This window comes from Doryrhamphus excisus, chromosome 18 (assembly GCF_030265055.1).
Source record: "Doryrhamphus excisus isolate RoL2022-K1 chromosome 18, RoL_Dexc_1.0, whole genome shotgun sequence".
Taxonomy (NCBI): Eukaryota; Metazoa; Chordata; class Actinopteri; order Syngnathiformes; family Syngnathidae; genus Doryrhamphus; species Doryrhamphus excisus.
The window spans coordinates 14,581,228-14,594,200 of record NC_080483.1 but is presented as its reverse complement, the minus strand read 5'-3'; the positions used below and the strand labels follow the sequence as shown (position 1 = coordinate 14,594,200).

Genomic DNA, 12,973 nt, shown 5'->3' with positions numbered 1-12,973 from the left:
CTCACATTCAAACCTATGGACAATTTGGAGTCGCCAATTAACCTAGCATGTTTTTGGAATGTGGAAGGAAGCCGGAAAACCCACGCATGCACGGGGAGAACATGCAAACTCCACACAGAGATGGCTGAGTGTGGAATTGAACCCTGGTCTCCTAGCTGTGATGTCTGCGCGCTAACCACTCAACCGCCGTGTAGCTCTTCCCTGGACTTCATTCATTCATTCATTTTCTACCGCTTATCCTCACAAGGGTCGCGGGGGTGCTGGAGCTTATCCCAACTGTCTTCAGGCAAGAGGCGGAGCACACTGGTGGCCAGCCAATCACAGGGCACATATAGACAAACAACCATTCACACTCACATTCATACCTATGGACAATTTGGAGTCGCCAATTAACCTAGCATGTTTTTGGAATGTGGGAGGCAGCCGGAAAACCCACGCATGCACGGGGAGAACATGCAAACTCCACACAGAGATGGCTGAGGGTGGAATCGAACTCGGGTCTGCTAGCTGTGTGGCCTGTGCGCTAACCACTCAAATTGTGGTTCCCTGAACTTGTATTCTAAAATTAGTGTGTTTTTGCACATTAGCATGTTTTTGGAATGTGCATGCAAACTCCACACAGAGATGGCCGAGGGTGGAATTGAACCCCTGTCTCCTAGCTGTGAGGTCTGTGCGCTAACGACTCAACCGCCGTGCAGCCCTTCCCTGAACTTGTAACTCCACACAGAGATGGCCGAGGGTGGGATTGAACTCCGGAACTCCGTTCTCCTAGCTAACCACTCAACCGACGTGCAGCCCTTAATCACAAAGGCGCCTCAAAAGGGCTTCAAACTGATGTTGTCTGTGTTGTTTATTACCATCTAGAATCTTGATCTTCTGAATCGAATTCATTGAAAACTGGGTCAGAGTTTCCCCGTTCCAAACTGTACGGTGGAGAAGCGGACCAAATAGCGCTTGGAGAAGCAGGGATGCCCTTCTGAGAGGCCGGCCGTCTTTATCGGATTATTGAAGAGTGGAGGAGCTGCAGCCCAAGCCGAGGCCTCGCACTCATGATCACAATCGCAAACATCAATAGCGGCCTCCCTCTGCAGTCATCCATTATGCTCCCCTGCCGCCCCTCTGCTGGGAATCCCACACTCATGCATTATATAACCCAGCCGCTGCTGCAGTCAAGGCACTGTGACGCTGATTAAGTGACGGCTGTTGCTTTAAATCAGCTGTGCCTCTACCTGGGACGATGAAGCATGGCGCCATCCACACACACACACACACACACACACACACATTCATTGGTCCTGTCAGCTCACAACTGAGGCCGCTCCAACAATTGGGCCCATTTGGGCAGGTCCCCATTACAAAGCACTTGAGCACGTTCCTCTGGTTAGGATTGGACATCTTCCTCCTCATCCTCACCTGCAGCCTGTTTATCAGGCAGCTGCCATCGGGCTGGAAATTCAATTTGCGTGTCAGCAAGTGTTTGTTTCCCTCCTTATTGCACCGACACTCTGCACAAATGATAAGATGCATGTCAACAAAGACTCTGGCTAGAGGCAATAATGTTACTGTCCTGTAGCCGGCTCACAAAAACATGCAATAACGAATAATATTAAAAAGAGTAATAATGTAAAGTAACAATAACATTCATTCATTCATCTTATACTGCTTATCCTCACTTATAAATACTATTATTGTCACGTTATTTCCATATTATATGAGTCCTCCCTCGGGATGCACGGTGGTTTAGTGGTTAGCGCACAGACCTCACAGCTAGAAGACTTGAGTTCAATACCACCCTCGGTTATCTCTGTGTGGAGTTTTTTTTACAGGTACTTACATTCCAAAAACATGCTAGGTTAATTGGCGTCTCCAAATTGTCCATAGGTATGAATGTGAGTGTGAATGGTTGTTTGTCGATATGTGCCCTGTGATTGGCTGGCGCCCCAAAGACAGCTGGGATAGGCTCCAGCACCCCCTGCGACCCTCGTGAGGATAAGTGGTAGAAAATGAATGAATGAGTGCTCCCTAGTTACTCTACATGGGTAGCTATGGGTAGTTAGGCTGGAGCCTATCCCAGCTGTCTTCGGGCGAGAGGCGGGGTACACCCTGGACTGGTGGCCAGCCAATCACAGGGCACATATACGTAGACAAACAACCATTCACACTCACATTCATACCTATGGACAATTTGGAGTCGCTAATTAACCTAGCATGTTTTTGGAATGTGGGAGGAAGCCGGAAAACCCACGCATGCACGGGGAGAACATGCAAACTCCACACAGAGATGGCTGAAGGTGGAATTGAACCCTGGTCTCCTAGCTGTGAGGTCTGCGCGCTAACCACTCAACCGCCGTGCAGCCCTTCCCTGAACTTGTATTCTAAAATTAGTGTGTTTTTGCACATTAGCATGTTTTTGGAATGTGCATTGGGGTGCTGGAGCCTATCCCAGCTGTCTTTGGGCGAGAGGTGGTCGCCAGCCAATCACAGGGCACATATAGACAAACAACCATTCACACTCACATTCATACCTATGGACAATTTGGAGTCGCTAATTAACCTAGCATGTTTTTGGAATGTGGGAGGAAACCGGAGTACCCAGAGAAAACCCACGCATGCACGGGGAGAACATGCAAACTCCACACAGAGATGCCAGAGGGTGGAATTGAACCCTGGTCTCCTAGCTGTGAGGTCTGCGCGCTAACCACTAGACCGCCGTGCCGCCTCCAATTCATCCATTTTAGCAAATATGAACTTGCCATTTGTAAGCAGAACGCTGGGGAGGGGGGGGGGGGGGTGTTCCGTGCGATGTCTTCGTTAGCCTCTCACATGTCCCGGCTCGGCAGCCATGCTTCTGCTTTCTGATGTCCAGATGTCGTCGTTTTCCAAGCCGAGCGTGTTATCATGACTGTACAGCAAAACAAGATGAATGATTATGCAAACCTATAAGTAAGATTCAACAGGCTGAGTCATCACAAGGTGTGTGTTCTTCCAAGTAGGGCAATGATTTCCGATGCAGCAAATGTTGCTCCATGCATGTTAGAGCTGTGATGTTGATGGCTGTCCTGCATGTGGGGGACTGTGGCGGTCTTTGCACACCGACTGAAAAAGGAGCATCAGACGGGGCAGAGAGATGTGGGCACGCTGTCACAGCTGCAATCAATACATAAAGTGAAGCGGGAGACTAGCGGTGGGGTGCAGGTGGCGGGGGAGGGGGGGAGGCGGTCGACAACACTAAAAGCACATTTGAATTCTCTTCGTAATTCTCTGCTGGATGGCCGCTTTGCTGAAGGCGACGGATGATAAGCGAGGGAAGGAAGGAGTGGAGAGATGTGTGGGAGGACGAGGGAGAAGAAACAAAAGGAAGGACATGGATGGGATGCCAGTGTGGAGTCTCTGTGGGGGAGGGAAGCTGGGAATTGAACGCGGCTCGGCTTCAAACGGGAAGGCAGAATGACAGACGGCGCGAGAGTCTCTGCTGTGGTGCGCCTTTGGACTCTCTCGCTCATTTTGATTGCTGTTATAACAACCAGCACACTCACGGAGGACTCGAACGTTCTAAAGTGATGACTTTTAACAGCGAAGCAGAGATTACCTGTTGGACGCTTGCTGACAGCTTGATGCGTTCAACTTGGTGTGAAAATGATCAGAAATAGATACAGTGCACTGGTGCGTGAACCTTGGGTCTCGGACTCATAAATGACCCCCAAATAGTCCTCAGGGGGTCCATGAAGGTGGAATTTTAAACAATTACCGTTAGCATAACTGAACATGGGTGACCAAAATTCTCCCTGTGGAACATTTCTCATAGAGTGCAGCATATTGTGTAACTTTTTTTTTTTTTTTAATGAAGGAATGAACATTGAGGGCGTACTTCTTACTTTAGCCACTGGGTGGTGCTGCTTTCACAAACGAATTGGTCACAAATGATTGTCTAATTGGCGGCACGGCCGCAACATGATAGAGTGAAAAGAAGTTATCCTCCTATTGTGTGTGGAAGTGGTACAATTTTGGCTTTTTTGTTTTGACTTTGGGCTGCACGGCGGTCGAGTGGTTAGCACGCAGACCTCACAGATAGGAGACAAGGGTTCAATTCCACCCTCGGCCATCTCTGTGTGGAGTTTGCATGTTCTCCCCGTGCATGCGTGGGTTTTCTCCGGGTACTCCGGTTTCCTCCCACATTCCAAAAACATGCTAGGTTAATTAGCGACTCCAAATTGTCCATAGGTATGAATGTGAGTGTGAATGGTTATTTGTCTATATGTGCCCTGTGATTGGCTGGCGACCGGTTCCGGGGTGTACCCCGCCTCTCGCCCGAAGACAGCTGGGATAGGCTCCAGCAACCCCCGCGACCCTCGTGAGGAAAAAGCGGTAGAAAATGAATGAAGGAATGAACATTGAGGGCGTACTTCTTACTTTAGCCACTGGGTGGTGCTGCTTTCACAAACGAATTGGTCACAAATGATCCTATTACACAGCTGCATGTGACCTCTATAAAGATAAACAGAATAAAGATTCATCAATGATGGTTTCAACTAAATATTTCCAAGAATATTCAAGTAGAATTCAAAAATGAAACATTTTTGTTAATGGTATTCTTCATTGTGAGGGGCATGATCCTACCACAAGGCCAGACGACGCTGTTTGGTCTCCGTGGGCGGAGCTTCCACCGTACACCATCGCTGTGAGAACACACGTAAACAAGCTTTTCATCACATAAACAATGGCGACATTTTGTGTTGTACTTTTACACTCTTTGTATAGTTCTCTTCATTAAACCTTGTCAACCCCCCAACCTCCTCCATCTCTGCTTTGGGGTCCAATCTTCTGGCGTATTCGCCAGCCGTAACAAGAACAATCTGGCCAATACGGTCCCCGCAGAGAGGCGCCCACTTAGCTTGCCCTCCACAAACACTCTCAGCCACTAGACAAACAGGAGGAGCAATTTAACACTTTGGATGCTAATATTCTAAGCATGGCTGAGTGCCAGGATGCTAGCATGCAGGTGGTTAAGACTCAATTCAAAACCTTTTGACCTTTTTTTTTTTTTCAAAATGGCACCTCCATTACTGCTGTGAAGCTGCGCCTAATCAAGAGACTAGCTACACATGCAGTCACCTCTCCTCAGCTTTCCTGGTCGCTTCCATGCTGACTCAGGAGACACACGTTCCTCAATCGATATGAGCTCCATTTTGAACTCTAGGCGGCAGTATTCCACTCCAAAATGGCTTAAAGTGGAGACAATAATGGCAATAATGGAAGACAATGAAGCCGGAAGTATACTATATATCTGAAGGTTCAAAATTTACATTACCGCCGGCAAACCAGCCACAAGACCGGTTGATCTTCTGGTAGCAGGTAGTGTTCCTGTTACAGATACACAACAGGACACTATAAAAAAAGACACAGAGGAAATTCAACACACCCTACTCAAGCTAAGTGATGACATTGTTACGCACGAGCTAACGATGGATCTGCACAAATCGATCGATTTCTGCACTCACGATCAATGGTATATTACTGCGCCCGGGATCAATTAGAATTTTTTTTTTTTAAATGCTCACTAAAAATGGTAATTCCTTAAAATAGTATATCACAATAGTGACGTTTTAACAATACACATTGTATGTACACACTTCACCGTTTACAATTTATCGTCTCATACCTTTGACGCTCAACTTCCTAAATCTACAGTACGACACACACAGGCACACCATATGCGGGTACAAAATGTTGTGTGGTGTCATAAACAAACGGAGCTTCTGGACTCGCTCACTGTCTAAATATGGACGTTGTGAAGTGGACTGTTAGGAAGCAGCAGGCTTACCACTTAAAAAACACACACACAGAGTAGAGTAAAAAGGTGTAGTAGTAAAAAAAAAATAGTAACATCCACTAAAAAGAGCCATTAGAAGTTAAGTCTGATTGGGTGATGTATGTATAGAAACTATTCCAGCAACTTTAAAGGGGAATTGCACTTTTTGGGAGTATTTTTCCCATAATTTACAATCCTTTTGTGAAACATGAACACATTTCCTTCCCTTTTCTGTGCATTCATGCATGAGAAAACAGGTTAATATGAGCTAGCTAACAATGGACGTCATGGGAAATACACATTTTGATGCTAAAACCCTAACAAAAAATGCATTTACATAAGGACTAATACATAAAGAACTGATATAAAACTATATGCGTAGTAGTATTATTTTAGGTTTATCATCTGTCAGACGTTCATCCTGTAATTTGTTGCCTAGATTGGATTTAAAAGTGCCTTTTTGGTGTTCTAGTCTGTGGGTTATACAGTAGAGCCAAACAATACTGATTTCATTGAGCAACGCTGCCCCCTTGTGGTTAAACAAGTGCAGTACCTCCTCAAATAGCAACCTCCACATGAAAATGTGTCGTTCTCTTGCAACAAATAAGATTATCTGCCCAATTATAATCATTTCGTAAAACAAAACTAATACAGTTACTTCAGCTAAATGTTATTGCTGACACGCTGTTGACTTTTAAAAGTGAACCGCGAAGTCATTGTTCAACTCGTCATTGCTAATTGCTAACGTCATTGCTAATCGATAAAGAAGAACCTTAAAGTAACATAAAGTGTCTCACATATGGAATAAATCTTACCGTATGTTGTAAACGAGTTCGCTGCTGACTTTGAAAGATAGTACTGCGTTATGAGTGAAATTATGTAAATTCATACAATGTATTTAGCACACTCAGTTAAGCTTAATATGTGCATTTATTTTTATGTTCCGGGTAGCTTGCTTTCACAATGGTTCCGCCCACTTATTCTCGGTTGTTTTCCTGCTTTTTCTCTGTATTAATGTTATTTTATTGTTTTTATTTTAACCTCCTGTTTTATTATGTTTATGTTGTAATATGTATAATTATAAATAAACATCGTTTTGTTTATTTTGCAGTAAATAAATAGACCGCCATGTTTGTATGAGGGAATGTGGTCCTCATGCTGCTACTCATTATTTTGGTTCATATTTCATATAATAGAGAAAAAAGCAGGCTAATAAGCAAGCCAATAAGGGGGCTTCAGGCCCCCTAAAATGTTCTTTAGTCCCCCTAAATAATTAGATATTTTATGTATTGATTTTTTTTGTATTATTATTATTTTTTTTTTTACAAAATCTCTGACATATATCATGCAATAGAGCAAAAGCAGGCTAATAAGCAAGCCAATAAGGGGGCTTCAGCCCCCCTAAAATGTTTTTAAGTCCCCCTAAATAATTAGATATTTTATGTATAGATTTTTTAAATTGATTTTTAAAAAATTTTTTACAAAAAAATCTCTGATAAATTTTATATAATAGAGCAAAAGCAGGCTAATAAGCACGCCAATAAGGGGGCTTCAGCCCCCCTAAAATGTTCTTAAGTCCCCCTAAATAAGTAGATATTTTATGTATTGATTTTTTTATTGATTTTTAAAAAAAAATTTACAAAAAAATCTCTGACAAATTTCATATAATAGAGCAAAAGCAGGCTAAGAGATAAGCCAATAAGGGGGCTTCAGCCCCCCTAAAATGTTTTTAAGTCACCCTAAATAATTTGATATTTTATGTATTGATTTTTTTGTATTAATTTTTTTTTTTTTTTACAAAAAAATCTTGTAATATAATAATAATAAATGTTGTAATATGTATAATTATAATCAAACATCGTTTAGTTTATTTTGCAGTAAATAAATGACCGCCATGTTTGTATGAGGGAATGTGGTCCTCATGCTGCTACTCATTATTTTGGTTCCAGACTGGATGTCTTGCAGGGTGTTCATCTTGACAGATTCTGCTGTGATTATTAAATATGGTCTGTGATTATTAAATACCATCCCAGCATGCTTTGCTTGATGTCTTCCTGAAAGACCGCATTCATGGCCTCAGCACTAAAACACAGAGCTCCTCTAAAAAACTCATGAAGAGCCCAGTAAGGAACTGGACAGGGGCCGAATGGTGGCCGCTTCCACCACATGCTGGTTTATAGTGATGGGCAGACTGGACCAACTTATGTGTTCGTTGACAGGCGGATACGGAAGCATCCGGAATGGCGGGTTCCAATGTTGGAACAACATCACTGCAGGATCTTACTCACACTTGGGGGATTTTTACAGAACCAGTAGATACACTCCATCTCATCTCCTTCATAAATATTCACAGAGTTCCTCGGGCATTCCCATTGTTCTGAGTATCGGTCTTGGGAGCTCTTTTATCTTTTTGCTGCGTCTTCGTCAGCCTCTCAAAGTATTGCTTGGGAGAATGTGTGCCAGGCAATTCTCCTTTGAAGTGTTTGGGGTAGTGTTTTCTGGTAAGTCAACTCGGTGAGAAACCACGATGCCGGTGAAGCGTTTCGCTTGATAGTTTTCCTTTTGCTAAGGACTAAATCGATATGGAGAGTGGTACTTGAACGGGAACTAATGATATGTAGAAACACAAATGTTGATCCATAATTGCTGGGGGAAACTTAAGGAACACGAACAGGGGCATCATTAGGCCTATTTTAGGGGGTCTTCAATCCTCCTAAAATATTTTTAAGCCCCCACTAAATAATTTGAAATTTTTTATTGACTTTTTCTAATTTTTTATTGTTTTTTTGTATAGATTTTTTTTGTATTAATTTTTTTTTTTTTTTACAAAAAAATCTCTGACAAATTTTATATAACAGGGCAAAACCAGGCTAACAAGCAAGCCAATAAGGGGGCTTCAGGCCCCCTAAAATGTTCTTGAGTCCCCCTAAATAATTAGATATTTTATGTATTGATTTTTTTTGTGTATTGATTTTTTAATTTTTTTTACAAAAAAAATCTCTGACAAATTTCATACAATAGAGCAAAAGCAGGCTAATAAGAAAGCCAATAAGGGGGCTTCAGACCCCTAAAATGTCCTTAAGTCCCCCTAAATAATTAGATATTTTAAGTATTGATTTTTTTTTGTATTGATTTTTTTATTTTTTTTTTACAAAAAAATCTCTGACACATTTCATATAATAGAGCAAAAGCAGGCTAATAAGCAAGCCAATAAGGGGGCTTCAGGCCCCCTAAAATGTTCTTAAGTCCCCCTAAATAATTAGATATTTTATGTATTGATTTTTTTGTATTGATTTTTTTTTTAATTTACAAAAAAATCTGACAAATTTCACATAATAGAGCAAAAGCAGGATAATAAACAAGCCAATAAGGGGGCTTCAGCCCCCCTAAAATGTTCTTAAGTCCCGCTAAATAATTAGATATTTTATGTATTGATTTTTAAAAAAATTTTTACAAAAAAATCTCTGACAAATTTCATATAATAGTGCAAAAGCGGGCTAATAAGCAAGCCAATAAGCAGGCTAATACTAGCCTACTACTACTACTAGTAGTAGTAGTAAGTCTTTGGATTTTTCTGATTTTTTTAATGTCTAGCCCCCCACTGTCCTCAGAACCGAGTGACGCCCCTGAACACGACTAATTGGCATGAGTGTCTCCAGGTGGGTTGTAATTTGGTGGTCAAGTTCAAACGCAGGCTAACTTTGTGCTCTTGTATCTAAACCGGTTGTCAAGGCGACCAAGAAGAAAAGAGAGTTTAAGTTTTGGCTTATCTGGATGATGGACCACGCCCCCGTACCCCCCAACCCCCACCCCCCCGGTCCTCCACCTCTCCTGTTCTTTTGTGTCTTGGGGCAGCTGGTGGGAGGAGGTGGGTGTCGTGTAGCTTAGCAACTCCAATGGTGGCCTTGAGATTGATATGCCCGCTTTGTTCAAGCGTCTCTGTCTCTCAGCCAGAGAGGGGACGCGTGAACAAAGCTGGTCTTATGGAGCCCCCCCCCTCCATATCCCCTCCCACCCCCTTTCCTTCTTGTCTTTGCACGGCGACGTGAATGTGGGAGGGAAATATTTCAACTCAAAGGCCCTCAGAAGAGAAGGAACTTGGGGTGGGCTCCGACATCTGTGGTGGGGGCGCCCAATAAAATAAAGACATTATATTCTTTATTACTATTACATTACTATTAACAAAGTGGGCGTCTGGGTACCAAACAGTTGAATTAAATGACAAGTGATTGAAACATTGTGTACATTGAATCCTAATTTTTAATACTAAACAGTCCTTAAAGGCACGCTTATTGAATGTAAACACAATTTGTACAAATGTAAAAGAAAATACAAACATGCAGACGGAAATACACGGTTTAATTCGTGTTTTGAAATACCATTTTTCTTGAGTACTTCATTCAAGTTATTTCTTTGAACCGCAAAAAACAATACAGAATAAATATTGCTCGCAATTCCAGTCCATTGGCAATCGTCTTCTATTCCCAATGGAAAATTTCCAACTTTTATGGTAATGGTAATGTTTTTATTTCATTTGAACATGCATCAGATTACAATTGAATGCATCCCATAATCAGTTCAAGGTTCCACATGTCCAAAAGGAGTAGGAAGAAGCAAAGCTTATTAAATCCTACCCCTCCAACTGGTACTTTTACAATCAGTAACTGTTACATTTGTTCACTTCCTGCTTTCATAATATAGTTTAAGTTTTTTTTTTTATTGTCAAGTACCACAGTTCCACATGTCCAAAAGGAGTAGGAAGAAGCAAAGCTTATTAAATCCTACCCCTCCATCTGGTACTTTTACAATCAGTAACTGTTACATTTGGTCACTTCCTGCTTTCATAATATAGTTTAAGTTTTTTTTTTATTGTCACGTACCACAGTTCCACATGTCCAAAAGGAGTAGGAAGAAGCAAAGCTTATTAAATCCTACCCCTCCAATTGGTACTTTTACAATCAGTAACTGTTAAATTTGTTCACTTCCTGCTTTCCTAATATAGTTTTTTTTTTGTCACGTACCGAAGTATGAGGTGATATGACCATACAATGACATAATGGGTACCATAGTAACTGTCAATATAGTTTTTTTACACAAATTAATTACAATTATTTATAATTTTTTACTGATTACTGACTATGAACGCACATCCCCAGAAAGCCTGATTCTAAACTAAATAAATGGGGGGGGGGGGGGGGGTGAGAAAGCATCTATAAGTTCATAAAAATGATATCTGTCTGTGTATTTGGCTTAACCGTGACGACCTCAGGCGTTCTAGAATACTTTTATACTTAAACATGTTCCGTCTGGACGTCAGACCGGACCCATATAGAGAATATAAATTCTTGTCTGTGCTCCCGGGGCAACGGTTCTCATTTTGTTTGCAGAAACTCAAAAAGGCAGACACTGATTGTGAAGCTTTGACCTTCATTAATTGAACAAAAAAACACAAAAAAGGAGCGTTGTGTCAACCATGACCGACTTCCTGCTTCATGTGGGTGTCAACCCAGCTGAGCTCAGACTTGGTAGATTCTCAACATTTCCAATAACAGAACACAGATCCAGTTATGTTCCTTTATGAAAACATTCACAAAAGAGGGAGGACATTTTTACTAAAAGTCAAAAAAGTAATAAAACACAAACAAACAAGAGTATAAAATCACTATTAATCTAAATTCATTAATACAGTAAACCTCGGATATATCGGACTCGGATATATCGGAAATTCGCTCACAACAGACAGATAAAAAAGAACCGATTTTTCTGTAATGCATTTCCAATAAAAATTCATTGCATATATCGGATTTTTTATAACGGATTTCGCCTATTTCGGACAAAATCTCCAGTCCCGTTCCAATGCATTTCCATTAAATTTCCATCGCATATATCGGATGGCCGCATCGTGGCGCTCCGATTCGCCGAATCGTGACAGGCCGCTATACGACGTCATTTGCAGCGTTTGCAGCGTTGCCTGCGCGTCCAGGTACATTGGAAACATAGTCAAGGAAGTGCCTTTTTATAACGGATAAAATCCGATTTACGCATATACCGGATATAAATCCAATATATGCGTAAAACGGACATTTTCCGGTATACGCATATAACGGATTTCGCTTATATCGGACAAAACCAGTGGGAACAATTGAATCCGATATATCCGAGGTTTACTGTATAGCAATTTTTCATTTTAATGTGTAATTTCTATCAATCTATCAACAAGGTTATATCATGAGGCATTGTTTTGACAGATCGTGGGTTCGCTATGTGCAGTATACTTCCAGCCCAACTAGTTTGCTGCCTAAACAGGCTACGAAGAAAAGTAAAGTAAACAAAAGTAAACAAACAAAGCCTAATATGGTCCTGGATCATCTTGACTAGCAAAACTACTAAGTCTATTTTCAAATACTGGAATATCATAGTATGGAGTGAGGTTCCCTGGGCTGCTGAAGTTAGCATATCAAAAACATTTATTCATTTTCTACCACTTATCCTTGTGAGGGTCGCAAGTATGCTGGAGCCTATCCCAGCTGTCTTCAGGCGGGGTACACCCTGGACTGGTGGCCAGCCAATCACAGGGCACATATAGACAAACAACCATTCACACTCACATTCATACCTATGGACAATTTGGAGTCGCTAATTAACCTAGCATGTTTTTGGAATGTGGGAGGAAACCGGAGTACCCGGAGAAAACCCACGCATACACAGGGAGAACATGCAAACTCAACACAGAGATACAAGAGAGTGGAGTCGAACTCGGGTCTCCTAGCTGTGTGGCCTGCGACTTTAATTACTTATTTATTCATTCATTCATTTTTTACCGCTTATCCTCAAGAGGGTCGTGGAGGGTGCTGGAGCCTATCCCAGCTGTTTTCAGGCGAGAGGCGGGGTACACCCTGGACTGGTGGCCAGCCAATCACAGGGCACATATAGACAAACAACCATTCACACTCACATTCATACCTATGGACAATTTGGAGTCGCTAATTAACCTAGCATGTTTTTGGAATGTGGGAGGAAAACCCACGCATGCACGGGGAGAACATGCAAACTCCACACAGAGATGCCCGAGGGTGGAATCGAACTCGGGTCTCCTAGCTGCGTGGCCTGTGACTTTTAATTATTATTGTTTTTAATATTTAATATAGAATTTGTGAACGTCAA

The 12,973-nt window shown here is 41.9% G+C and overlaps 1 long non-coding RNA gene across 3 annotated transcripts in view; it reads right to left on the bottom strand.

Annotated features, from left to right (window-relative positions):
* The window catches only part of LOC131106599 (uncharacterized), a 29,887-nt gene extending 23,133 nt beyond the window's left edge, over positions 1-6,754 (bottom strand). The window contains exons 1-6 of one of the 3 annotated variants that reach the window (XR_009120102.1): positions 6,625-6,754; positions 5,309-5,385; positions 5,113-5,222; positions 4,618-4,676; positions 4,411-4,485; positions 1,414-1,505 (exon numbers count right to left, since the gene is read on the bottom strand). This is a non-coding gene — a long non-coding RNA (uncharacterized LOC131106599). Of the gene's footprint in view, positions 1-565; positions 1,506-2,759; positions 2,903-4,410; positions 4,486-4,617; positions 4,677-5,112; positions 5,223-5,308; positions 5,386-6,624 lie in introns of those variants that run through there. The other 2 variants (XR_009120101.1, XR_009120103.1) reach the window with 2 other exon arrangements.
* Between the last annotated feature and the right edge of the window lie 6,219 nt (positions 6,755-12,973).